Raw genomic sequence first — 26465 nt, forward strand, 5'->3', positions numbered from 1 at the left:
CTCCACATGGGTCAAGGAGGCCCAGGGTTTGAACCGCGGACCTTCCATGTGGTAGATGGACACCCTATCGATTGGGCCAAGTCTGCTTCCCCAAGAAATTTTTCTAATTAATGAAAGATATCTTTGTAAACACTAAATTCTAGGCCTGAGAATCAAAAGTCCTATTTCAGTCAACAGGTTTTTTTTGTACTTATGAAATTATGTTTTATTTAAAAAGGTAAAACTATACCCCCTTAAAAAAAAAAAAAGAAAACTCAAATCTTAGCATTAAGCAATGAGTTATAATATTTCAAAGCTCTTTAAAGTAGTAATTAAATAGTGGTAACATTTTTCCATTGTAAAAATGTCACAATTTTACATCGCAACTTGGAACCTCAATGATTGAAGCATTTTATCCCACACAACAAGGGCTAGGTCAGTTATAAAAAAAAATTCCTCTGGTATGCTGTCTTCGAATCCTTCATTTTTACCACATATCCCTCAGGTCACAGAATGGGATAGATGGCTGATGTGGCAATTCCACAATAAGTGCTCTGGTCTCTGGTCATCTTTACCCCAGCTGTTCTTGGCAAGCCAATATTCATTGTTATCTGAAATCTATACCTTCATAGCCAAAGCCAAGCATGAGAACTCTGTGATCTAGGTCTTTGCTGCTGCAGTCTGGTTCACAGGAAATGCCTCATGTGTATAACTGGAAGGAGTCATGGCTTGCATTGATAGCAGCACAGATGGGACTGACAGTTGCCAATGCTTTCATCAGTGCTTTCTCCTGCAGACGGATGTCCACCAACTGGTGTCACTGGCAGTGGAATACTCAGGCTTGCAGTGACAGTATGTATCCCTTCCAATGTATGGACAGGATTCTTCTGAATGAAAGTTTCTGCTATCCTGGATATACTGGAAAGCATTGTCCATATGACGCCACCATTGCAGCCTTCATTGTCCTCAGCCTGAGTGCAGTCCACCTCCACCAGGTTCTGTTTACTGACTGAAACAAGTTTACCAGTTTTCCAAAATATCTGTCCTTCAAGGAAATTGGCTGCACTAAAAGTTCAGTAAGAACTACCATGATCCTTCAAAGGAGTCCCAATGCCTTTTCTTATGCCAATCCACAGATTTGGGAACCTAAACAGATGGAGGTTCATAGATGGTCAGTTGATTTAAACAGCCTAGCTAACATGAAACCTAAAACAGGGAATGAGATTATGATATTCTGTATAGAATTTATGTAATACCTTCAAGCATTTCAAAGAGATTTGGGCTAAGATAGAAAGGTATTTGCAAAAGCCCCTTGAAGGACTAGGGAAAAAGTGGAGAACTATTCAACTTTCTCCCTTGGAGAATTCCTACTACCTCTCAAGCAATAGGGGGCCCCAATTTACTAAAACTGTAAAACTCTGTAAAATAGCTATAAAACCTGTGAAAATAAAACTCTGGAATATAAGAGCTCTGCCTAATAAAAGGAAATATGCTAATAGGCTGAGCCCTCAGTCTTGAGGCTTGCACTCTTGAAATTTGTTTCTGTGATGACAAAGCTAAACCTAACTATAACTAATGCCTAAAAGTCATCCCCTGAAAGACTTCTCTCTTGCTCAGATGTGTACGTAAATAAAACCAGAAATGAAAGAGGCAAAATTACAACTGACACCACAGAAATGAAAAGGATCGTTAAGAGTGTATTATGAGAAATTTATGCCAACAAACTAGACAACCTAGATGAAATGGACAAACAACCTACACTAATGCTATAAGAAATTCAAGAACTTAACAAACTAATCACATGTAAAGATGTTGAATCTGTCATCAAAAATCTTCCAACAAAGAAAAGTCCAGGACCGGATGGCATCACAGGTGAATTCTACCAACCATTCAAGGAGAATTAACACCAATTCTCTTTAAACTCTTACAAAAAATTGAAGAGGAGAATAAACTACCCAACATATTTTATGAAGCCAACATCTCACTAATATCAAAGCCATATAAGGATATTACAAGAAAAGAAAATTACAGACCAATCTTCTAATGAACATAGATGCAAAAATTCTCAACAAAATACCTGCAAATAGAATCCAATAGAATACCAAGAGAATTTTACATAATAACTAATATTGTATTCCTGGTATGCAAGGGCTGTTCAACATAAGGAAATCAATTAACATAATATACCATATTAACAAATTGAAGGGAAAAAAACACATGATCATCTCGATTGATGTAGAAAAATCATTCAACAAAATCCAGCATCCTTTCTTGATAAAAACACTTTGAAAGATAAGAATAGAAGGAAAATACCTCAATATGATAAAAGGCATATTTGAAAAACCCACAACCAACATCATAGTCAATGGGGAAAAATTGAAAGGTTTCCTCTTAAGATTGGGAACAAGACAAGGATGTCCACTGTCACTGTTATTCACCATCATGCTATAAGTTCTAGCTAGAGTAATTAGACAAATAAATAAATAAATAAATAAATAAATAAAAGGCATCCAATTAGGAAAAGAGGAAGTAAAACTCTATTTGCAGATGACATAATGATATATTTAGATAACTCTGAAATGTCTAGAACAAAGCTACTTGAGCTAATAAATGAGTTCAGCAAAGAGGCAGGATACAAGATCAACACACAAAAATCAGCAATTTTTCTCTACAAGAGGACTGAACAACCAGAGTACAGAACAACAGCAAGAAAAAGACTCAAATACTTAGGAATCAATTTAACCAAACTATAAAACAATGCTAAAAGTAGTCAATGAAGACCTAAACAAATGGAAAGACATTCTGTGTTCATGGATTGGAAGACTAAATATCATGAAGATGTCAATCCTACCCAAACTGATTTATAGATTCGATGTAATACCAATCAAAATTCTAACAGCTAATTTACAGAAATAGAAAAGGCAATTAACAAATTCATTTAGAAGGGAAAGTACACCCAAAGAGCCAAAAGCATTCTAAAAAGATGAACGATGTGGGAGGAATTTCACTGCCTGACCTTGAAACATATTACAAAACAGCATGGTATTGGCATAATGATAGACACATCAATAATGAAATAAAATTGAAAGTTCGGAAATAAACCCTCACCTCAATGACCAACTGGTTTTTGACAAACCTACCAAAGCCATGCTAACAGGACAAAACAATCTCTTCAACAAATGGTGCTGCGAGAAATGGCTATCCAAAACCAAAAGAAAGAGGACCCCTATCTCACTCCCTACACTAGAATCAACTAAAACTGGACCAAAGACCTAAATATAAAAGCTAGAACCATAAAACTACTAGAAGAAAATGTAGGGAAACATCTTAAAGACCTTGTGGTAGGTGGTTCCTTGGACCTTACACCCAAAGCACAAGCAACAAAAGAAAAAATAGATAACTGGAACCTCCTCAAAATTAATACTTCTGCACCTCACAGGATTTGTCAAAAGGGTGAAAAGGCAGCAGACCCAAGGGGAGAAAATATTTGGAAATCACATGTCTGATAAGGGATTAATATCCATGATATATAAAGAGATGCTACAACTCAACAATAAAAAGACAATTGACCAGATTTTAAAATGAGCAAAGACTTGAATAAACAGTTGTCCAAGAAAGAAATACAAATAGCAAAAAAAAAAAGCAAAAAAACACATGAAAAAATGTTCAAAATCATTAGCAATTTGGGAAAAGCAAATCAAAGCTACAATGATATATCATTTCACACCTATTTCAATAAAATGGACACTATTAAAAAGACAGAGAACTACAAGTGTTGGAGAGGATGTGGAGAGATAGGAATGCTTATACACTGTTGGTGGGAATGTATTATAGAACATTATAGCCACTGAGGAGGACTGTCTGGCAATTCCTAAAGAAATTGAATATATCTTTTTCACATGACCTGGCAATACCACTCTGGGTGTATATGCAGAAGAACTGAGAGTAGTGACACAAAAAGACAGATGTTCATAGCGACGTTATTCACAATTGCCAAAAGCTGGAAACGACCTAGGAGGTCATCAACCAATGAATGGATAAACAAACTGTGGTGTATTCACATGATGGAGTATCATGCAGCTGTAAGAAGAAATGAAATCATAAAGCATATGACAGCATGCGTGAACCTGGAGGACATTATGTTGAGTGAAGCAAGCCAAACACAAAAGGACAAATATTGTATGATTGTGCTACCATGAACTAAATATACTATGTAATCTCATGGAGTGAATAACTTGAATATTGGTCACCAAAATATAGAATGAGGTTAGAGAATAGAAAGCTGAAGGATAACTTGCACAGAATTGGTAAAAAGGATGTGTGTTAATCTTTGGAAATGAAAAGAAAAGGTGAAAGCCCAACATCACATTTGTAACTAGCAGTACTATTATGTAGGTATGACAGTGGTTTAAAGGCGAAGTATAAAGTCATGTATATTACTAAAAGGAAAGCTAAAAATGTCCCAAGGGACTGTTTAGCATGGTAAAATACATGTGAAATATGCATCTGGGTAAAATTGCAAATATAAGCCCATCTTTCTTTGAAACTGAACAAATGTATGTTAATGCTACAAGATGTTAATATCAGACCAAAAAAAACGTAAGTCAAAGAAACCACCCATAGACTACTACATATTGTAAGATTCCATTTATTCCATTATTATAAAAAGTAGATATAAATCAATTTAAAAGATGAAATTAGATTAGTGGTTATGTACAGCTGGGGAAGGACTGCTGAGGGGTATGGGGTTTTTCTTTTTGGAGCAATAAAATTGTTCCAAAATTTTTTTGGTGATGACTGCAACAACATTGTTATTATACTAAAGCCACTGATTCTATACTTTGGATAGATAATATGGTATGTGAATATACTAATAAAACTGCTTAATAAATAAATATGCAAGAATAGTCAGAAATAGCAGCTATGTACAGCAGGGGAAGCATAAAGAGACTAAGAGGTGAAGAATTTTCTTGCTTGTTTGTTTGGTTTTTGTTTTTTATTATTATTGAAATTATAAAAATGCTCTAATAATGCTTGAAGTGATGAATGCACAACTATGTAATTATATCAAATACCATTCATTGTACACTTTGGATGTACTGTATGCTTTAATATGTATCAATAAAATTGTTTAAAAAAAGAAAGAAACCTAGGCGCAGAGAGGTTAGTGACTTGCCCAAGGTCAGGCAAGGAACTGGGCTAGGAACCAAATCAGTATGCTTTCAGAGTCCACACATAACCACGATAACATGCTGCCTTTCTCCAATGAGATAAATTAAGTCAAATTCCTAGCAAAAAGTAACTAATAAATATCAGTGTCTTTCACAATGGCTCTATAAAGTAGGTATTACCATTATCACAGATGAGGGACCGAACTGAGGCTCTCAATACCTTGCTCAAATTCATAGTTAATAAGTGAAGAGTTAGGATTCAAATTCAAATTTGCCTAAATGCAAAGTCCACACTCTTCCTACCAAAAGTACCCAAATCGGGCTGCATATCAGAACTACCTGTGGAGCTTGTTAACAAAATAGATGGTCAAATCCCAGATCTAAGAATAAAAATTCCCACAGATTCTGATCCATTTAACAAGCTCCCCAGATGATTTTTATGCTGCCAACTGGCATTGGTCCTGGGAGTAGCATTTAAAAACCATTGGTACTATGCTCATCTGCCTCCTCCATGTTCCAATAGGTCCATTAGAAAGAGAGGAAGGTAGGGTCCCAGGTATATACTTTAAATTCAAGTACATGTTATAGTGTTAAGGACACAATTTGATTTTAGCCTGGGAAATTCATTTTGGTAAATGGCATTATTATCTTTTCATTCATCACCAAAATCTGGAGTCATCTTCAGCTTCTACCTCCCTTCTAGACTGGAAGAGAATTTTAAAATCTATTTCTTCCCTCACCTTTCCACTACATAGAGAGTTCCATCATTCGCAGACACTTTTGGTTGTTATGCAATGGACTCCCTAACGTCCTTTATATTTTATTTGTAATATTCACAGCAGCTTTATTTGTAATAGCCCCGAAGTAGAAACAATCCTAATGGTCATCAACTGGCAAATGGATCAACAAGCCACAGTACAGTAATACAATGAAAAGGAATGAATTACTGATGTTTAGCAATAAAAAGGAATGACTCAATGATGCTCTCAACTATATAAAACTCTAGAAAATGTAAACAAATCTATAGTGACAGAAAGCAGACCAGTGGTTGCTTGAAAGTGTTGGGAAGGGGTAGGATGGAGGAATTAAAAGAGGCACAAGGAAACTTTTTTGAGGATGGATATGTTCATGATCTGGTTTGTGGTTACAGTTTCACAGCTGTCTGCATATATCCAAACTCATCAAATGCCACAATTTAGATATGGGCAGCTTACTGTATGTCAATTATACCTCAAGAAAGCCCTAACATACTCTTCTTTTTGCAGGCAGAGTCTACCTTCCTCCATAAAGGTGGAAATATCAGATTCCCTACTTTACCAGCCTCCCTTGCAGCTAAGACATGGTCATGAGTTTCAATCCTCGTCAGTTAAGCTAAAGAGTGCCTGGTGAAAGTTGTTTTTTCCCTTAAAAAAAAAAGAGGAGGGAAGTAGACTTGGCCCAATGGAAAGGGTGTCTGCCTACCACATGGGAGGCCCGCAGTTCAAACCCCGGGCCTCCTTGACCCATGTGGAGCTGGCCCATGCACAGTGCTGATGCGCATAAGGAGTGCTGTGCCATGCAGGGGTGTCCCCCACGTAGGGGAGCCCCACGCGCAAGGAGTGTGACCTATAAGGAGAGCCACCCAGCACAAAAGAAAGTGCAGCCTGCCCAAGAATGGTGCCACACACACGGAGAGCTGACACAAGATGACACACACAAAAAAAACACAGATTCCCAGTGCCACTGATAAGGATAGAAGCAGTCATAGTAGAACACACAGTGAATGGACACAGAGAGCAGACAACTTGGGGGGGAGAGGGAGAAATAAATAAAAAATAAATCTTAAAAAAAAAAAGAAGAGAACATACCCTTTTTCTGCTTCTTTGGGGTAGAATGAGGCAGCTATCGTATGAGACCATAAGCCAGGATAAATGCAAAAATACCACCTCAGAGCCCTGACATAGTTTAACTGTTTTTTAACTAACTCTATAACTTCCAGACTTTTTACTATGTGAAAAAATAAATGCCTATTTTTAAATCAATTTCAGTCAATAAGCCAATTTAGTCAATATATAGCTGGCTACTGCAACAGCCTCCTTTACTTCCAATGTCTCTAATTCATTCTTCAACATCACTATCAATCATACCCCTGAAAAGCACAGATTTTTAGCATGAACTATACACTAGTGGAAAACTTTCTAAGGTGCCCCCTAATTACAGGATAAAATCTAAACTCCTTTACATGTCATATGCATCCAATCTATCTTTCAACCTGACCCCCCAGTAACTCCCTTGTCCCAATATACCATATATTATATATATATGGACTACTTTTCATCCAAACACCTTATAATTTCCTGACTTTGCTCACATAGTTCCTTCAACCTTGAATTCTCTTCTTTCCTGGTATTTTCTACTAGCCTTCAAAGAACTGCCACAGCTTAAAACTGGAATTAATTTCTTTTCTGTTATTATCATAGAGTTGCCACATCTTTCCTTGCATTTAAATAAATATGTATATCTTTCTCCCCAATAAGGCTGGAGGCTTTGTGAAGGCACCCACATGTAAACACAGTATCTGTACAAGATGGATGTTGGAGTGTTCAATTAGATTTACATACTCACTTACACATCCTCAACTGTGTTATTTAGAGGCCAAATGTAATAAAGATTGTATTTAAAAGGGAAAGAAAAACAAACAATATTCTGGGGTATTTGTGAAAGTTACATAAGGTACCCCAAAACCTTTTTGTATTTCAGATACAAAATAAAATGTTTTAACTGTTAATTGCTAAAAATGAATCAGAAAGACAATAGAAGGCCTTATGAAATGCTTAAAATACTTAACTTGTATATGCCACCTCATCTCTATTCTCTTATCACTAAAATGACTTCTTAAATTCTATGCCAACCAATATTCTACTCAGTTTCAAACTCATTAGCATTTTAGTCCAATGAAAACATTATTGGGAAATTGAAATTAAAACCACAGTGAAATACTACTTCACACCCACTAAGATGACTACAATCAAAAAAGACAGATAAAAATAAGTGTTGGTGGGTGAGGATGTGGAGAAATTAGAGTCCTCAAATACTGATGGTGGGAATGTAAAATGGTGCAGCCACTTTAGAAAACAACCTGTCACTTACTCAAATAGTTAAATATAAAGTTGTCATATGAACCAGCAATTCCACACCTAGGTATATATCCAAGAAAAATGAAAATACATGTCCACAAAAACTGATACACAAATATTCATAGCAGCATTATTCAAAATAGCCAAGAAGTAGAACCAACCCAACTGTCCATCAACAGATGAAATGGATAAATGTGGCATATTCATACAATATTATTTAGCATTAAAAAGGAATGAAGTTTTGAATAATGTGACAAAATGGATGAACCTAGAAGACATCATGTTGAGTGAAGTAAGCCAGACACAAAAGGACAAATATGGTATGATCTCACCGATATGAAATAATTCAAGTAAGCAGAATTTACAGCACTGAATTATATATGTGAATGTGGCTAAAAGGAGAAATTTTAAGTCATATACATGTTACTAGAATAAAATTAAAAGAAAAAGCATAGTACTGTACAACACAATGAATCCTACTGGAAATGATGGACTATAGTTAATAGCACAATTATAAAAATGTTCTTTCATGAAATATAACATTTGTACCTCACAAGTTCAAGGTTTTAATAATAGAATAGTATATAAGAGTTCTATATTTTATACATTTTTTAAAGATTTATTTTACTTATTTACACACACACACACATACCCTTCCGTTGCCCTGTTGTCTGCTCTCTGTGTCCATTGGCTGTGTGTTCTGTGTCTGCTTGTATTCTCATTAGGTGGCTCGGGGAACTGATCCTGGGACCTTCCGGAGTGGGAGAGAGGCAATTACTCTCTTGTACTACCTCAACTCCCTATTCTGCTATGTCTTATTTTCTCTCCTCTGTGTCTCTTGTTGTGTCATCTTGCTGTGCCAGCTCTCCACATCAACCGGCACTCCTGCGCGGGGCGGTTTTCCCTTCTTGGGCGGCATTCCCACGCAGGGCAGCATTCTTGTGGGCCAGCTCACCACATGGGCCAGCTTACCCTCACCAGGAGGCCCTGAGCATCAAACCCTGGACCTCCTATATGGTAGACATGAGCCCAATTGGTTGAGCCACATCCGTTTCCCTTTTATATATTTTATACATAACATTACTGTAAACATATAACTTCTCTAACAAAAAAAAGTTAGTAAAAATGTATTTTTTAAAATATATATTTTAAAACGTTAAAAAGAGTCCAATAAATGGCAGAAGTACCATGTTTATAGTTGGGAACCTTAATAAAGATGTCACTTCTCCCCAGTGTAATTTTTAAATTCTTAGTGGTTGCCCAGAACTGTCATACACAGAGCAATTGAGAAGTAATGACTAAGGGGTACAGAGTTCCTTTGGGGGTAATATAAATGTTCTAGAATTGTGATGATAAATGCACAACTCTGAATAATACAAAAAATTATTGAATTTTACACTTTAAATGGATGAGTTGAAAAGTATGTGAATTATATCTCAATAAAGCTGTTTTAAAAAGCAGTTCAGACTCCAGTCAATTATGACAAAATCCTTTAAGCAAAATATAGGTTACTTATTAACAGGCAAAATAGCACAAACTGAAAGTACTATGCTTTTTTATCTTGATCAAAAGTTGACTGGAAAAGTTTAACACATTTGCTGAATTTTCACAATCAAGGGAAAATCTACTGTGCACTGAACTTGAAGACAAGCAAATGTATTTTTTCCATTTTAAATGTTTGTTTGAAAGGACTAACTCTCTTATTTAAAGAAGTTTTCAATTTATTACATCATGAACATATTTAATATGCATATTGTTTTTTAAATGCATTAGAAAAATAGATCCAATCTACATCAGCTCAGTTGAACAACTAGGAAGCCTAGAGTAGAGGTCATCATATCCAACCCATCACCAGGACATATCAATTCTAAATCCTTTTCCATCTCCAATGCCACAATCTCTTGCCTGTTATTGTAACAGCCTAAAGTAGTCTCCTTTGTCCTCTTTAACATCCCCTCAATTCTCCCTACAGCAAGAAAGTAATTTTTAAAGAAACCTGATCCTGTCTACCCACTGCTTAAAATTGCTCCCCACTGCCCTTAAGATAAAATCCAAAACTCTCAACTGGTCTCCAAGGCCTGTATGGTCTCAGTCCTGCCTACCACACAGCCTTCCCTCTCCCACTGACTGCTACCTCACTGAACTTACTGCAGTTCCTTCACCTCCATGCTCCTTCTCACTCAGGGCTTTTTCTAGAACAAAGGTCACTGCTTTCAGGGAGCTTTCATTCTAACTGGGGGGGAGAGGGGGCATGGAGGGAGAAAAATAACTAAGAATTGGGGGATAAAAATAGTTATTTCCATGAAAAAATAAGAGTAATATGAAAAAAACCAATAGTGGTTGTGGGAAGGTAGATGTGATTAATATTACTTCCTCAAGGAAGTGTTCCCTCAACTTTGATTAGGACTGGTATCCTGTTCATGCTCTCCTGATGCCAGAACTTCTTTGAGGTACTAACCACACATGTAAATGAATAATTTTAACTGCCAAATTCACTACTCTCTCTGAATTTCCTCCCACGGTGCTTTAGAGGAATGCCTTAGGTTTTACAGTTTCACAAACTGAATCATAAAAGCACAGGTCATGTGACATAACAGGCTAACCTACCTACCTAACTCTCTCCCAGAGCCAAAACCAATAGTCACCAAGAGAACTAAGAGAGGTTATCTGCCCCACTGCAGGGGACCTGCCTGCTCCACAGCCTCAGCAATCCCCTCTCTGTGAGGTTGATTTACTACGTTCTACATCATATTCCCTGCAACGATTCATAAAGCACATGCTTAAGCAACAGCTGGCTTCCATCTTCCCTATCTAATCATGTATAAAAATAAAACATCATTTATATTATTCACAACCATTTCCATGGCAAATATGAAAATGTCACAGCCCTAACTACAAGACTACAAGGAGAAGCAGGAGTCTTGCAGGGATTTTGTCAGAGGCAGATGTTAGCTACTCAAGTTCCGTTTACAGGACTTGTTTCTAAGCAAGTCTACTCTTTCCTGACTTCAATTTCCTCATTTAAAAATGACATTTGGTAGAGTCCCTAGATTCTCAAATTTTCCTTTTTCTTTTATTTAGAACATCCTTTTGTAACATGAGATGAAGTCCCTTTTTTTTCTCCATTATAAAAACAATTTCTACTACCAGATTAGTTTTGCAAAGTAAGATTTGATGTTAAAACATGTATTACTTATTACAGGAAAATTCTTTCAAAAGAATTGATATAAGCTCCATGGTGCGACTATTGGTAAGACAAAATTAGAATCTAATCAAGCTGAGCAATTCTCACTAAATGGAGAAAAAACAAGCCATACTAACATTTGCCTCCTAAGTACTTGGTCAAATGCCTACGAACATAGTGTCTAGGGAAAGTTCTACCCTAGTATTGTTGCAAAACATCCCTCTTGTTCCAAATATGTCACCTCACCCCACCAGAGTGGTCTGATCCTTCTTTTGAACCTTAATCTTTTATAAAAGAAAAAAGAGCAGTAATTTAACTAAAAAGCCTCTCTGCTGATGAAAAAAACAAGTACACAAATTTTCCCCAAAATGTCCTTCCTCTGGATGGATGCCACCCTTAGTCATGCACAGCTGGTGTTTGCTCACTAAAATACTCCATTCATAAACAAGCCCCCTCTATCCTATTATCACTGGCATCTATTAATTTTCAAATTGTCTCTACCATGATAAAATGTGTATGCAACATAGCTTTTAGAAATAACCATTCTAGTTAGTACCCAATTCATTCTGACACATTTTTTTAAAAATTCCTCAGAGAACTCCTAAAAGAAAAAACCTTGCCACTATTTTAAACCAAAGAAAGTAAAGGAATTGGCTAAAAAAATAGCAAGGAGACAACTGCTTAAAACCAATGTGCTATACCAATTAGAACATTTAAAACTGTCAATTTTTTTAACACTACAGATTTAGCAACTTACATTAAGTCTTAGCATTCACGTATTCCTTTATCCTAGCCTTAAAATGTACTACTATTTACAAGACAATTTTCTCAAATATGCCCTTACTACCAAGGTAATCTTAGTCAGATTCACAGCCTTAAATACAACCTATATTCTGATGACACCCAAATTTAAATCTCCAGGGAAGTGGACTTGGCCCAGTGGTTAGGGCATCTTTCTACCACATGGGAGGTCCACAGTTCAAACCCCGGGCCTCCTTGACTCGTGTGGAGCTGGCCCATGCACAGTGCTGATGCGCACAAGGAGTGCCCTGCCATGCAGGGGTGTCCCCCGTGTAGGGAGCCCCACGCACAATGAGTGCAACCCATGAGGAGAGCTGCCCAGCGGGAAAGAAAGTGCAACCTGCCTAATAATGGTGCTCCACTAAACAATATACTCCTTGAGGACAGAAACTTTTACTAGCACATGGCAGGCACTCAGTAAATACTTAAATGAATGCATATCATTTGAATCATTGTGTTTTATACCATTTATCTTCATGTCATACAGACAGACTTAATTGGATGTTAGAGGAAAATATATTATTTGAAGCAACCAAGAGGAAGCTTCAATCATCCAAGGTTCCCAGTTCACCTTTTTATCAAGATCCGACCTACAAAACAGAATAAACCCTTCACAAAGCAATCTGTGTGGCTCATGACACAGACTCTTCTATTAGTATGAGGTTGCTCTCCAGAGAGTTTCTGCTCAGATCTTCCTCCTCTGTTCACAAGTACCCCACTAAGGGAATAAGGAAGGGCTGTCAAGGTTCAGACTTCAATAACTACAAGATTACAGTAACTACTATAGTAACTATAAGATTACAGTAACTATAATGCCTTCTTTGACTTTAGATACAGAGTGGCCATTTTGGAAGATGTATTAGTAGATGTCTATAATATCTGAATAGTTCATTACTTTAATTGCTCACAGATGCTCTTAACTTTTAGATCTCTGGCATCATCACACATACCACATTTTACTTGGCAATGGTATAACAAAATAATATCCCTGTCTTAATTTAAGACAAGTCCCTCTCCATCACTAAGCAGGTAAATGGAAATTCAGCATTTGCTCTTCTGTTGCCAACAGTCAAAATCCTCATCAATGGCTGCATTCCCATCCAGAATAAGAAAGAATTTCCATTACGGTTTCTTGGCTAAGATATTCTTCAGCTGCGTAAAATGTTTTAAATAGCCTATAGGAACATGATATAGATAACCTATTGTCCCTTGAGTAGTGCATTTTTAGATCATTTTTAAAGGAAATACATATGTGGAAAATAGGATTGGACATGTTGGCCAGCCTTTATTTAGGCCACCCTAAATAGCTGAAAGGATAGGACCAGAGCCTTGGTTAGTTTCCATGGTGACTGGCAAAATGCCCCATCACACTCTGGATATCATTCCAGCACAAGTTTGAGAGCAAAGGCTGCTTCAGGGTTTGGAGAAACCTTATGTTTTTTGTTTTAATCAGGTAAAACCTAAATAGAGAGCAATCCTATCTCCACACGGAGGATCTAGACTGCCTTCAAAAACTACCTGAGTTACTTTTTTCCCTAATTCATGAATGTTACATTGTTTAAGAGCCACAGGAAGTAATTCAACCTGCCATTTACTGCTCTTAGAAAATCCTAGCTGTTATCTGTCCTCACAGCAATAAAATCATCTTATGAAGCAACAGGAGGATGGAGTTCTTCCTTCCAGCTCAGCTGAGAAAGAGTTGGTTGTACTTTCTCACTCACTGAAGTAGAACATGCTGCCTGTTCTCTTTAAGCAGCCATTTCCAATTTTTACAGTAGTACAAAGCAGACATATTCTTTTGGAGGACAAGAGAAAAGAGAGCTTTTCTGAAGAAGCTTCTTAAGAATAATGGCTAAGAATCTACTTTAAACAGCAATCCATTTTCTGTAAAATTGGTTGATGTGGTTAATTTGGCAAAGCATTTGAGAAAAGAAGGCAGAAGCAAGAACATTGTGAGAGGTTCAAGTTTATAACTGCTTTATTTTTCATTACTATACCAACAATAAATAAAGACTCTTTAAAAAGTTTTTTCCCTTTCATCTGAACGTTCAATGACCCATTTCTGTGCAGCAATGCTGACCCCAGCCCTTTCACACAGTACAACTGCCAAGAGTGAACTATCACATGTTCCTGACCAGAAGGAAACAGGCAGAATGAGAACTGTAATGTGAAATGTTTCAAGGCCAAAATTAAAGATTTAAAATGCCACAACTGAAAACAATGCTGATCTGATTTCAACTTCATTCTCATAGCCTTTAATAATCCGATCAATGCTTGTTCTAAATCTAACACTTGCCCACCCCCTAAATTTTCTGACACATAGGAATAATATTCAAACATATGTTTTTAGGTTTTGTTGTATATGCTTTAACGGAAATGTTGAGGCACAGGATGAAAAGTCCCTTACTTATAAGCTTCTCTAACTATAATTTCCCTGAGTCAGAAATGACTCCTTGATAATTTTATCAACATTTTAGAAATTCCAGATTGGGTCAAAGCATAATCTCCTTTCAACCACTTAGTAAGCATTTATCGAGTTTGTAATGATGCCAGACACTAGCAACAGAGATGATTTAAGTCACAGTCTCTGACTTCCTCAAGGCCACTGTAACTCTAATGGCAAGAAATAAACATAGGAAACAATGGAGAAGGAAGTGACGCCATTACTTGAAACCACTAAGAAAATTTCACAGAGGAAGAACATCTAACCTAGGACATGAAGGATGAAAAGGTGCTGGGCAAGGAAGGTGAGGATGACAGTCAATGCAAAGGAGAAGCAGAATCACAGTCAAGGATAGAGGGGAAACTTAGGCAGAACCTGCCTTTAAGAACTAACAACAGCTCAGTGAGGTATGTGTAGTAAATGTCATCATCTCTATTTTACAGACGAAAAAAAATTTCAAGCATAAAATTAAAGCAAAAGCAGTTAGGGGAGTAGATTGGGCACCTCCCTCCCACATGGGAGGCCCTAAGTTCGGTTCCTGGTGCCTCCTAAAAGGAATTCGAGCACACAGCAACAGACAGCGAGCACAAACAATGAAGGGGTGGGGAGAAACAAACCTTTAAAAAAAATAAAGTAGTATCAGAGACAAGATTTGAACTTGGGTAGTCTGGTTTCAGGGCTTAGGGATAGTAACTATTTTGCTGGTTTTCTTTTATTCCTGATGAGAATGATTAAACTTTATGCAATTCTAAAAGCATCAATACTGGGTTACTGGTTTACTGGAACTACTTAGGAAACACATTTAGATTGGATATCATTTGGCTTTTATTATTCATGTTTCACTAAGCAAACATAAACTCTTTAGGCCAGAAGTTCTCAAACTTTATTGTCTTAGGACACCTACATAAGTCTTAAATCATTGAGGACATTTAAAGAGACTTTTTTTTATGTAGGTGATATCTATATTTATAATAATAGATATTAAACAAAGAAATTTAAAATATTTACTTATTCATTTAACAATGAACCTATTACCTGTTAAGATATATACCATATTTTAATGAAAAAATAACTTTTAAAAAATGCAAAGAAATTGAGTGATAAGAGTGACATTGTTTTGCATTTTTGCAAGACTCTTTAAAAATGTCTGGCTTAGCAGAAGACAGCTGGATCTTCATCTCTACCTTCTATATTCAGTCTTTTGCAATATCATACCTCATGTAACTTCTAGAAAACTCCTCTCAGAATGGGAGTGAAAAAAGTTTTATGAACATTATGAAAGCTTTATGAAAAAAGCTTTATGAAAAATAAAGCCAAAGCTTTATGAAAAAAGTTTTAGAACACGTCACATAGCAGCAGCAGATCATACATTCTTCACTAATGAAAATGGATCATTCTCTGGACTACAGCATATGCTAGGCCATAAAACAATAATCTTGAGGCAAATGAAAATGAAAACACAACATACCAAAACTTATGGGATGCAACAAAGGCAGTCTTGAGAGGGAAATTTATAATAGCATCAAATGCTTACATTAAAAAAAAAAAGATCTCATATCACAGACCTAACCACAAAACTGGAGGATCAAGAAAAAGAGCAAACTAAAGCCAAAGCAAGCAAAAGGAAGGAAATAACATGTTAAAATGGAGCTAAAGGAAACAGAGAAAGAAAAAAAAAAATACACACAATAGAATCAACAGAAATAAAAGTTGGTTCACTGAGAAGATCAATATAATTGACAAAAATTAAGCTGGACTAACAAAGAAAAAAGCAAGAGGAAATAAATAACTGAAATCAGAAATGAAAAGGGAGACATTACTACCAACCTCAAATAAACAGGACTATTAGAGGGTATTATGAATCACAGTACACCATCAAATTAGATAGCCTAGATGAAATGGACAGATTCCTAGAAACACACAAACTACCTATATTGACTCAAGAAATAATGGAAGATTTCAACAAACCAGTAACTAGTAAAAAGAATCAGTAGTCAAAAACCTCCCAACAGAGAAGGGCACAGAACCAGATGGTTTCACTGAGAATTTTACCAAACATTCCAAGGAAAATTAACACCAATCCTGCTCAAACTCTTGCCCAAAAAAATTGAAGAGCAGGGAGCATTCCCTAACTCATTCTATGAGGCCAATGTCACACTCAAACCAAAGCCAGATAAAAATACCACAAGAAAATTACAGACCAACCTCCCTCATGAATATAGACGCAACTATACACAACAAAACGCTAGCAAACAGAATCCAAGAACACATCGAAAGAGTAATACACCATGATCAAGTAGGTTTTATCCCAGTTTTGCAAAGAGAGTTCAACATAAGAAAATCAATTAATGTAATATACCACATTAACAAAACAAAGGAGAAAAAAACACATGATCATCTCAATTGAAGCAGAATAGGCATTTGACAAAATCCAATACTCCTTCTTGATAAAAAAAAAAAAAAAAAAAAAAAACACTTAGAAAACTGAGAACAGAAACTTCCTCAACATGATAAAGGATTTTAATATATGAAAAACCTACAGCTAACATCATATTCAATGGTGAAAGACTGAAAGTGTTTCATCAAGATCAGGTACAAGACAAGGATGTCCAGTCTCACCATTATTATTCAACAATGTACTAGAAATTCTAGCCAGAGCAATTAGGCAAGAAAAAAAAATAAAAAGCATTCAAATTGTAATGGAAGGCATGAAACGTTCCCTTTTTGCAGATAACATACTACTTACAGAAAGTCCTGAAAAATTTTCACAAAAAGCTACTAGAACTAATAAACAAATTCAGCAAAGTGGCAAGGTGAAAGAACAACAACCAAACTAATAAACAAATTCAGCAAAATGGCAGGGAACAAGATCAATACCCAAAAATCAGTAGTGTTTCTATATACCAGTTATGAATAATTAGAAACCAAGAATAATCAGAAATCAAGAATAAAATTCCATTTACAAGAGCAACTAAAAGAATCAAATCTTTAGGAATAAATCTAACTAAGGATGTAAAGGACTTGTACACAGAACATTGCTAAAAGAAATCAAAGAAGAGCTAACTAAATGGAAAGACATTCTGAGTTCATGGATTGGAAGACTAAATAAATATTGTTAAGAGGCAATTTACAGATTCAACGCAATTCCAATCAAAATCCCAATAGTCTTCTTTGCAGAAATGGAAAAGCCAATCATCAAATTTATATGGTACTGGGAAAACTAAGCAATTTGAGCAAAGCCCTGTATGCAGTAAGAACCATCCTACAATCAATAGGAGGAATCATTATTCATCATTATATATTCATTAATAATCAATATTATTATTTAATAATAAAGCATTTAATCCTAATTTAATGATTAATCATTATCAAGGTGGGTAAGATTAAACAGACCAATTAAGAGATAATAGAAAACTCAGTGAGAAATGATGAAAGCCTTACGTAAGTTCATAACAGAGAAAAGTGATTATTTCTCAGAAAAAAGATTAGCACTTAGTAACTGATACATAAAAGAGGTATGGGTTGGGAGAGATGAAAGACAAATATGATGTCAAGGCTTACCAGCATATCTGGTGTGGTTATACTAAAAGCCAATGATTGTACACTTTGGGTAGATTTATGGTATGTGAATATATCTCAACAGAACTGCTTTTAAAAAAAAAACTCTCACAAATTTTCTGGCACCTTCCCATCAAGAAGTGAGGTCTATGTCCCCTACCCTTGAATCCAAGGAAGGTCATGACTACTTCAACCAAGAGACTAGCTTTAATGGAAAGATACTGGGGAGGGTGAATGACTCTGTGTGAGACTACGAAAGCTAGATGAGCTTCCTCCTTCTTCACTGGGATACTAATTCTCAGTGACCTGAGCCACCATGTAAGAAGTTTAACACTGAGGTCACCACGCTGTGAGGAAGTCCAAGCCACATGAAAAGGCCACAACTGATAGTCCAAGCTGACCTAAGCCTTCAAGTCATCCCAGACTAGGCATGAGACATATAAGTGAAGAATCCTTCTGTAATTCCAGGCTCTAGCCATTTGAGTCTTCTCAGCTGAGCCCCAGATATCATAGAAGAATGACAAGCCATCCCACTATGCTCTATAAAAATTCCTGTCCCACAGACTCTGTGAGCATAATAAAATGGTTTTCTTCATATCACTAAGTTTAAAGTAGTTTCCTACACATAATAGATACCTGAAACAGGTGGTAACATGTAAGTCAATTATTAAGGAATACACAAACAGGTTTTAGAGAAGAAATTATAATGGTTCCATTTAGAGCATTTAAATGTGAAATATCTATAGAACATCAAATGGAGATGTTGAATAAACTGCTGAAAACAAGGTTCCAGATTATATTAAAAAGAAGTACAGGCTGAAGAAGCAGTATATGAAGAAAAAGGGAGGACATAAAAATGTGAGGGAGAAAAATAAGAAGGCTATAGGAATGAAGTAACAAGAAAAGTTACAAAGGTAACTGCAAGGATCAGAGAAAGAGAAAAGAACCAAGACAGAATGGTGGGGTGAAAGCCAGGCAAATAAAGATTCCTTTAAGTGTCAATACCTGTCAGCAGTTTCAAATGCAGGGGAAAATCAAGTAGGATCAAGAGAGAAAGGGAACAAATAGATTTGGCTGATTGTTGGTATCTAAAGAGAGGAGATTCAATAGTGTGGTGATAAGAATCAAATTACAGAAGCTGAGGAGTGAATGAGAATTGGGTAAACTGACACAGCCAGTGTAGACTACTTTCTCAAGTATTGCAGTTTTGGGGAAGTTAACAGGGAGGGCAGAAGCTTGAGGGGATGTAGAGGTTAAAGAAAATCTCCTGATTCACAAAAATATATTTTTTTATATTTATTCATCTTTATTTTTGGAGCAAGGGAAGGAAATAGTAAAGAGAAACTGAAGAAAACAGAAAGAATTAATGATTGAAGGTCCTAGAAGAAAGAAGGGAATGAAGAATCAATGGCGTAGGTAGAATAATCAGAACTAATATTTCTTTCTCTGAGGCAGGAAGCGAAGAAGATAATGATGACTATAGAAAGAGATAACAGATGAGAGACGGAAACATACTAATGAAAAACTGTTTTTCATGTGGAATATGAGGCAAGACCACCTGTGGAGAGTGAAGGAACTGGACTGGGACAAAGGCTAGAAGAAAATGGGAAAGATCTGAAAGAACATCTGTGCTGAATGAGAAGGGAAGTAGACTGGAGATAAGTCAAAGAATTCATCAAGTCACACAGAGAGTCAGTCTAGTTCAAATCAGAAATAACAATCTCCCAAACAGTTTATTCGTGCTGTAAATTAAGCTTTTTCAAAGTTTTATCCCCCCATACTAAACAGAGCACCTGAGAGGTGAAAGGCTCTCAAATAAGTGTTTGATACATGAATGAACAAACCTATATATGTACAAATAAGGAAAAAGAAATTTATCAGAAATCTATTCATTGAGTTATAACCTGATAATTCCCCATGTAAGAAGGTAGAGGTGTGTATGTATATTGGCAGGGGGCGGGTATCATAATTATCAAATATTTCCATTCCGTGCCCTAAAAGAAATTCTCAGTTTTAGTAAATACCTTTGCTATAATTACAAATGTTTTCTGAGTTTCTCTCATGACAGTAAATGTCAAAATTTGTGCATTCCATAGAAATATACTTCTTACCAAAAATTGCCTTTGAATTGAAGAATGAAGAAAAAACGATTTTGCAATTATTACATCTAGATCCAACCTTCTGTCCAAGAGTCCCCTATACTGTAAAATAACTACACTTAAAAAAAAAAAAGTGTATTCTTCCAGAAATTACATGTTTAAAATTTTTTTTCTTAAGAAATATATCTGCCACATATACATGCAAGATATATTTTTTTAAAAATTTAAGGACAGGCTAATTTAACACAGTGTAATCCCTTTACACTATTGGCAATAAAGAAAAGATGGGCCCCAACCTCACAAGTTAAGTAGTATACATCAGGATTTTATCATACATAATTGTGAGAAGCATGTTTTCATCTATATTTAATCCAAATTCACCTCATAAGAACTATTATAATAATAATACAAACAGGCGAGCATTTGGGGTACTGTAAGCGCTAAAAAGAAAAGATCTTATTTATTGAGCATTTACTATGTATGTGACACTGCACCAAGTACTGCTTATGTACTATCTCCTTTAATACTCACAACAACCTCTATGAGTACTGATGATTTATGTGTCTAAAGTAAAAGCAAAGGTCATACAATTTATGAGAGACAGGGCTAGAATCAAGCCCAGGTCTGCCTGATACCAAAAAGCTAGAGAGTTAACTGCTATATACATGTCTATTAATGAAGAAAATCATAGGTTATAAATGGGTGATACATTATATGTTCTGATCCAGGATTGTTGAATTTTTCAAAAAGCAAAACCTAAACCTTTAACTAAGATTTCCCAGCTTTTCCTAACATGACCACGGTACTTAAAAGGCTTTAAAAAAGTATGTCTGGATAGAATAGGTATAAGACAATATGATCATGGAAAAAATATTTAGAGATAAATACCAATGTGGATAAAAACAAAGAAACAAAAGTAGTTGAAATATTGTTGCTTCCTTTTCCACTCAATTAAAAAATTCTGGATAACAATTTATTCTAGCAATAGAAAATTTAAAAATTAAAATTAGTTTTGCTAAAATATTCAAGTATGTAAAATGCATAACAACTTTTCTTCTGAAATATTACTTACAAAAAGCTTTTATTTAGCTGACAATATTAAAAACATATTTAGAACTTGTTTATGTATCCTGCATTGTGCTGGGCACTTCACATTCATTTTCCCATTTAGTTTTTAATTATTCCTCTTGCTTAGGAAAAAAAGATATAATTTCACATTGAATAAACTACAGACAACATATCCAACATTTGAAATTTGCCACATATATGAATAACAATTATGAAATATATGAAATATGTAGATATATTTACAATCACTCCTCACTTAACATGTTCCACTATCATTACCAATATTTACCAAGAGCCTACTGAATGCCATCAGTGGACTAGACACTAAGGATAAAAAAATGAACAAGACAAAAATCATTACCCCAAAAGGCTGACAAACTAGCAGAGGAGATAAGTAAATAAATAAACTCTTATAAAATAATATGGAAAGCATTAGTTTTTTTCTTGAAGCATCATGGCAGAGAAAACAGAAAGCAGGGATCACTTAATGCTAGAGTAACAGTAAGAGAAAGCATCACAGAAGATCCAAAATTAGGTCTAAATAAGACAGTGGCATTTAGGGATGAAATGAGAGGACAGATTCTAGAAAGATGTAAGTGATAGAAGCAGCTGGAACAGGTAATTGATTTGGAGGTAGGAGGACACCAAAATTACAGGAAGAAAAGTCTGGTTTTATATATAAGTTGGAAATGCTTGTAAAACACTCAAGTGGAAGTCCACAACAGACAACTAAATAGATAGGTCTGGTAGGCAGGAGAAATACCAAAACTGGAATTAAGAGCACATGGGTAGAAATTGGGGTAGTGGGAAAAGATAAGATTACATGACAAAGAATATAAAATGATGGGAAGCAGACTAGGCCCAGTGGTTAGGGCATCCGTCTACCACATGGGAAGTACGCGGTTCAAACCCCGGGCCTCCTTGACCCGTATGGAGCTGGCCTATGCGCAGTGCTGATGCACGCAAGGAGTGCCCTGCCACGCAGGGGTGTCCCCTGCGTAGAGGAGCCCCACGTGCAAGGAGTGCACCCCGTAAGGAGAGCCGTCCAGCATGAAAGAAAGTGCAACCTGCCCAGCAATGGCACCGCACACACGGAGAACTGACACAACAAGATGACTCAACAAAAAGAAACACAGATTCCCATGCCGCTGACAACAACAGAAGGAGACAAAAGAAGACGACGCAGCAAATAGACACAGTGAACAGACAACCGGGGCAGAGGCGGGGGAGAGAAATAAATAAATAAATCTTAAAAAAAAAAAAAGAATATAAAATGACAAAGCCAAGTAGAACCATGGATTCACAATCTCTTAAGAAGCAGGAAAAGAACAATGTATATGCCACAAAGCCACAGCAAACCCTCCAGCCCACCCCGCTCCTCAAACAAAACAAAGCAAAACAAAACAAAACTTGACAATTACTACTCTGAAGCATGTCTGTGCAGATAATGTATCTACATAGTAAATATTTATTGTGTATATTCTAAGTCATACAGCATTGTGCTCTTGAAAGTGGCTAAAGATGAAGATAGCACAGTTCTTAGTCACAGGAATCTAGCTAAGATAGAAGAAGTAAAGCAATAGGTTAAAGCACAGGATGTAGGCCTTCAAATCTTACCTTGGCCACTTACTTCCTGTGTGATCTTAGACAAATTACTTGACATCTATGTACTTCTGTTTCCTCATCTACAGTGGGATCACAGTAGTACCTATTCCCACACAGTTGCTATGAAAAACAAATGAGCTAAGAATCATTTCATGAGGATTAATTGAGTTAACAGATGTAAAAGTTATAACAATGTTTGACATATAAATACTCAATAAACATTAGTTATAATATTTATTATTACAAAAATTACCAGAATGGCTACATAACTGTAATAAGAATACAAATAAACAGTGCTGTTAGATATGATATAAAGAAAAGACCTTCACTTGGGAACTATCAAGAACACTTTACTGAGCTGCTCCTCATGTAGTACCTTGGTGTATATTAAAAAGAAGCCCAAAGTAGTCCATCAGGAATGTAGTCCGACTTTCTGTCATCATTCATTCCTCAACCAGCACCCTTGTGCCATACATAACCAGTATACATGGCAGCCTGGAAGGTAGGACACATAAAGGTGAAGAAAGTGAAGAAAATATAGCAGTAGAAATATAGAAGAAAGACTGTAATCTATCAAGAACATAGCATATTCAGCCCAGACTAGCTAGGAACTATTTATAAGAGTAGCTGAAGATAAACCCTGAAAGGTAATTAGAGCCAGATGTGAGAGTAACTTGAATACCAGCAAAGGCATTTAGCCTTGACTCTGAGCAAAGGAGTAATGTGATTCTAATAGTGCTTTAAAAGAGTAATCTGGCATTGTGTACTGGATGAATTAGAGCATGTAGTTCCAAGGTCATTGCAATAGTCCGCTAGTCTATGAATTCCTCAAAGGCAGGGACCATGTGTCTCACTTATTTTTGTATCCTCCAAAATAAACATAGTGCTTGGGACAGACAGGCACTCAGTAATTATGTGAGGTATCAATGAATCAATGAGCCAAAAAGAAGTAATGTGAGCCTTAAGTAGAGTGAGAATAGTGGAAAGAGAAAGGTACACATTGGAAAAATATTGCAGAGATTAAAAACAAGGATATTGGTTTGTTGATGAAATGTAGAAAGGATAAGACAGAATCAATAAAGACTGTAAAACTGTGATAAATACTACATGTTTTGAATTACAAGTTTCTGTGAAAATCAAATATAATTATGCACATGAAAGTGTTCTGTAAAAAGAGGAAAAAGAGACTGCTTTTTCTCTAGAAAAAAAAAGCTAGTTATCTGGGACAAAATTTATTAAATTGATCTCGGCTATATCTCATCATTTCAAACCATGTTTTCCTTTGTCTTCACTAGACTATAAAACCTTTAAAAGTACATAATGTGTCTACTCTGTTATGAAGCACAAGAAAATTTTATTAAATGTTGCTTTAATTAACATTTTCTCACTCCCAAAAGAAACTATGAATGAACCAGTTTCAGCTATATACCACCTATATGTATATACACACACATAAACATGAAAACACAAATTTATATACACTTATATAAATACACACACACAGACAACATTGTTTTATAAACCCAGTCTTAGACGGCTATAAGCTCCCAGGGTACATGTTTATTTTTCTTATATTCCCAGGGTATCTGGCAATGAGAAGGTGCTCAGTAAATGTTTGTTGAACTAAAATAAACTGAAACGCATTGACCTAGAACCTCAGAGTTTTTCAATGGTTTCCAGCAGCCTTTATGTTTCCCTCTTTTAATCTCAGCGCTCTTCTCCACTGTGCATTAAATTTATAACATAAAACAAGATCCATAATAGTGGTGGTTAAGAAGAAATAGAAAAGAAAATCAAGAGTATGACTATTAATATGCATGATCAGTGGTATACCAGTAAATGTTTAACAACTGGCTTGGAATGGGAAAGACCTGATTTGCAGGGTTTGCCAATTTTTATGGTTTACATATTCCCACTATGTCCTATTTCAGTTAACAACATGATGTCAACTAGTTCTTAAAATTCCTGAAATTTTAGAAATCAGGTCTCAAGAGACAGTATAAGTTAACTCTAGCACCCCACTGGATGTGATATTTAGATGCATGGCACTCATGATCCCCAAATTTTGCTCTGCAATACTACATATTTACAAAAAGTACAAAAAGGCAAGGAAAGCATAAGGAAAATTCACACCCATTTCTATAAGACCTTTACCTCAATCTGCAAAGTAGTCTTCTTTTGAACTGATCATATGGTTCAGCCCAGAAATTTCTTTTGCTTAAGCCAGTGATATCCAAGCTTTTCTGTTCTTTTACCCCATCAGTAAAAATATCAGCCCCAGGTCTTGGAGCAAGAAATAGATCAGAGACCTCTTTTAAATACCAGCTCCATTGAATAATCAAAAACCATGGCAATCAATCACTAGAGAGGCTCCAAAGAGATCATCCTAACTGGAGCTTTTAACCCCTTAAAGCAATACATCCTAGTACCATGTCCCAATTAATGTTTTAGGACCTGAGTTACCCGTATCAGCTCAGGCAAATAGAAGGGCTGTGGGGAACCTTGAGCTCTCCCCAAAGACCAAACATGTCCTCTAAATAAGTGCAATATTAATTAAACCTTAATTTGGGAAAAACAGAGAACAGGACTATATCAGATTCATGTAAATGACATGGAACAAATGCTGCTCTTCTTTTCTACATTCAGCAGTTCTCCAACAGATAATACTTCAAAATTAAGACAGATATGCAGAAAGCGGATGTAGCTCAATTGATAGAGTATCTGTCTACCATATGGAGGGTCCAGGGTTCGATCCCCAGGGCCTCCTGACCCATGTGGTAAGCTGGCCCACGCGCAGTGCTGCACACGCAAGGAGTGCCATGCCATGCTGGGACGTCCCCGCATAGGGGTGCCCCATGCACAAGGAGTGCACCCTGTAAGGAAAGCCGCCCTGTGTGAAAAAAGTGCAGCCCGCCCAGGAGTGGCGCCAAACACAAGGAAAGCTGACACAGCAAGATGACGCAACAAAAAAGAGACAGTTTCCCAGTGCCACCAGATAATGCAAGCAGACACAGAAGAACACACAGCAAATGGACAGAGACACCAGACAAAAGGGGGAGTAAAATGGGGGGGGGAAGAGGAGAGAAATAAATAAAATAGATCTTAAAAAAAAAAAAAAAAACAGATATGCAGTTCCCTAATCAAAAATACCATTAATCAAGTATACAAACTATATAAAATCATTCTTTGTTAAGTATTCATAAATTAATTAAAGAAGACAAGACAGTAGTCAATCATAATATATGTAGTATATCATATTATCTTAGAGTTAACATAATGTTCTGCTCAAATTTCTAGGGTTTCTTCTTCATAATTTCTGTATTAATTTTGCTACAAGATATCAAAAGGTGGAGGAAAAAATGGTCATCAGGATCACAGAATACTGAAGGTATTTTTTTTTGAGGATTTTTTTACCTCTCCCTCCCCTCTGCCCTGCTGTTT

General features: G+C 36.1%; 1 protein-coding gene and 1 pseudogene across 1 annotated transcript in view; both read right to left on the reverse strand.

Annotated features, from left to right (window-relative positions):
• The window catches only part of NUBPL (NUBP iron-sulfur cluster assembly factor, mitochondrial), a 208991-nt gene that overhangs the window by 172117 nt on the left and 10409 nt on the right, over positions 1-26465 (reverse strand). The window lies entirely within an intron of this gene.
• Positions 380-3128, reverse strand: LOC139438170 (procathepsin L pseudogene; annotated as a pseudogene).

The sequence above is a fragment of the Dasypus novemcinctus genome, chromosome 3 (assembly GCF_030445035.2).
Source record: "Dasypus novemcinctus isolate mDasNov1 chromosome 3, mDasNov1.1.hap2, whole genome shotgun sequence".
NCBI classification, from domain to species: domain Eukaryota; kingdom Metazoa; phylum Chordata; class Mammalia; order Cingulata; family Dasypodidae; genus Dasypus; species Dasypus novemcinctus.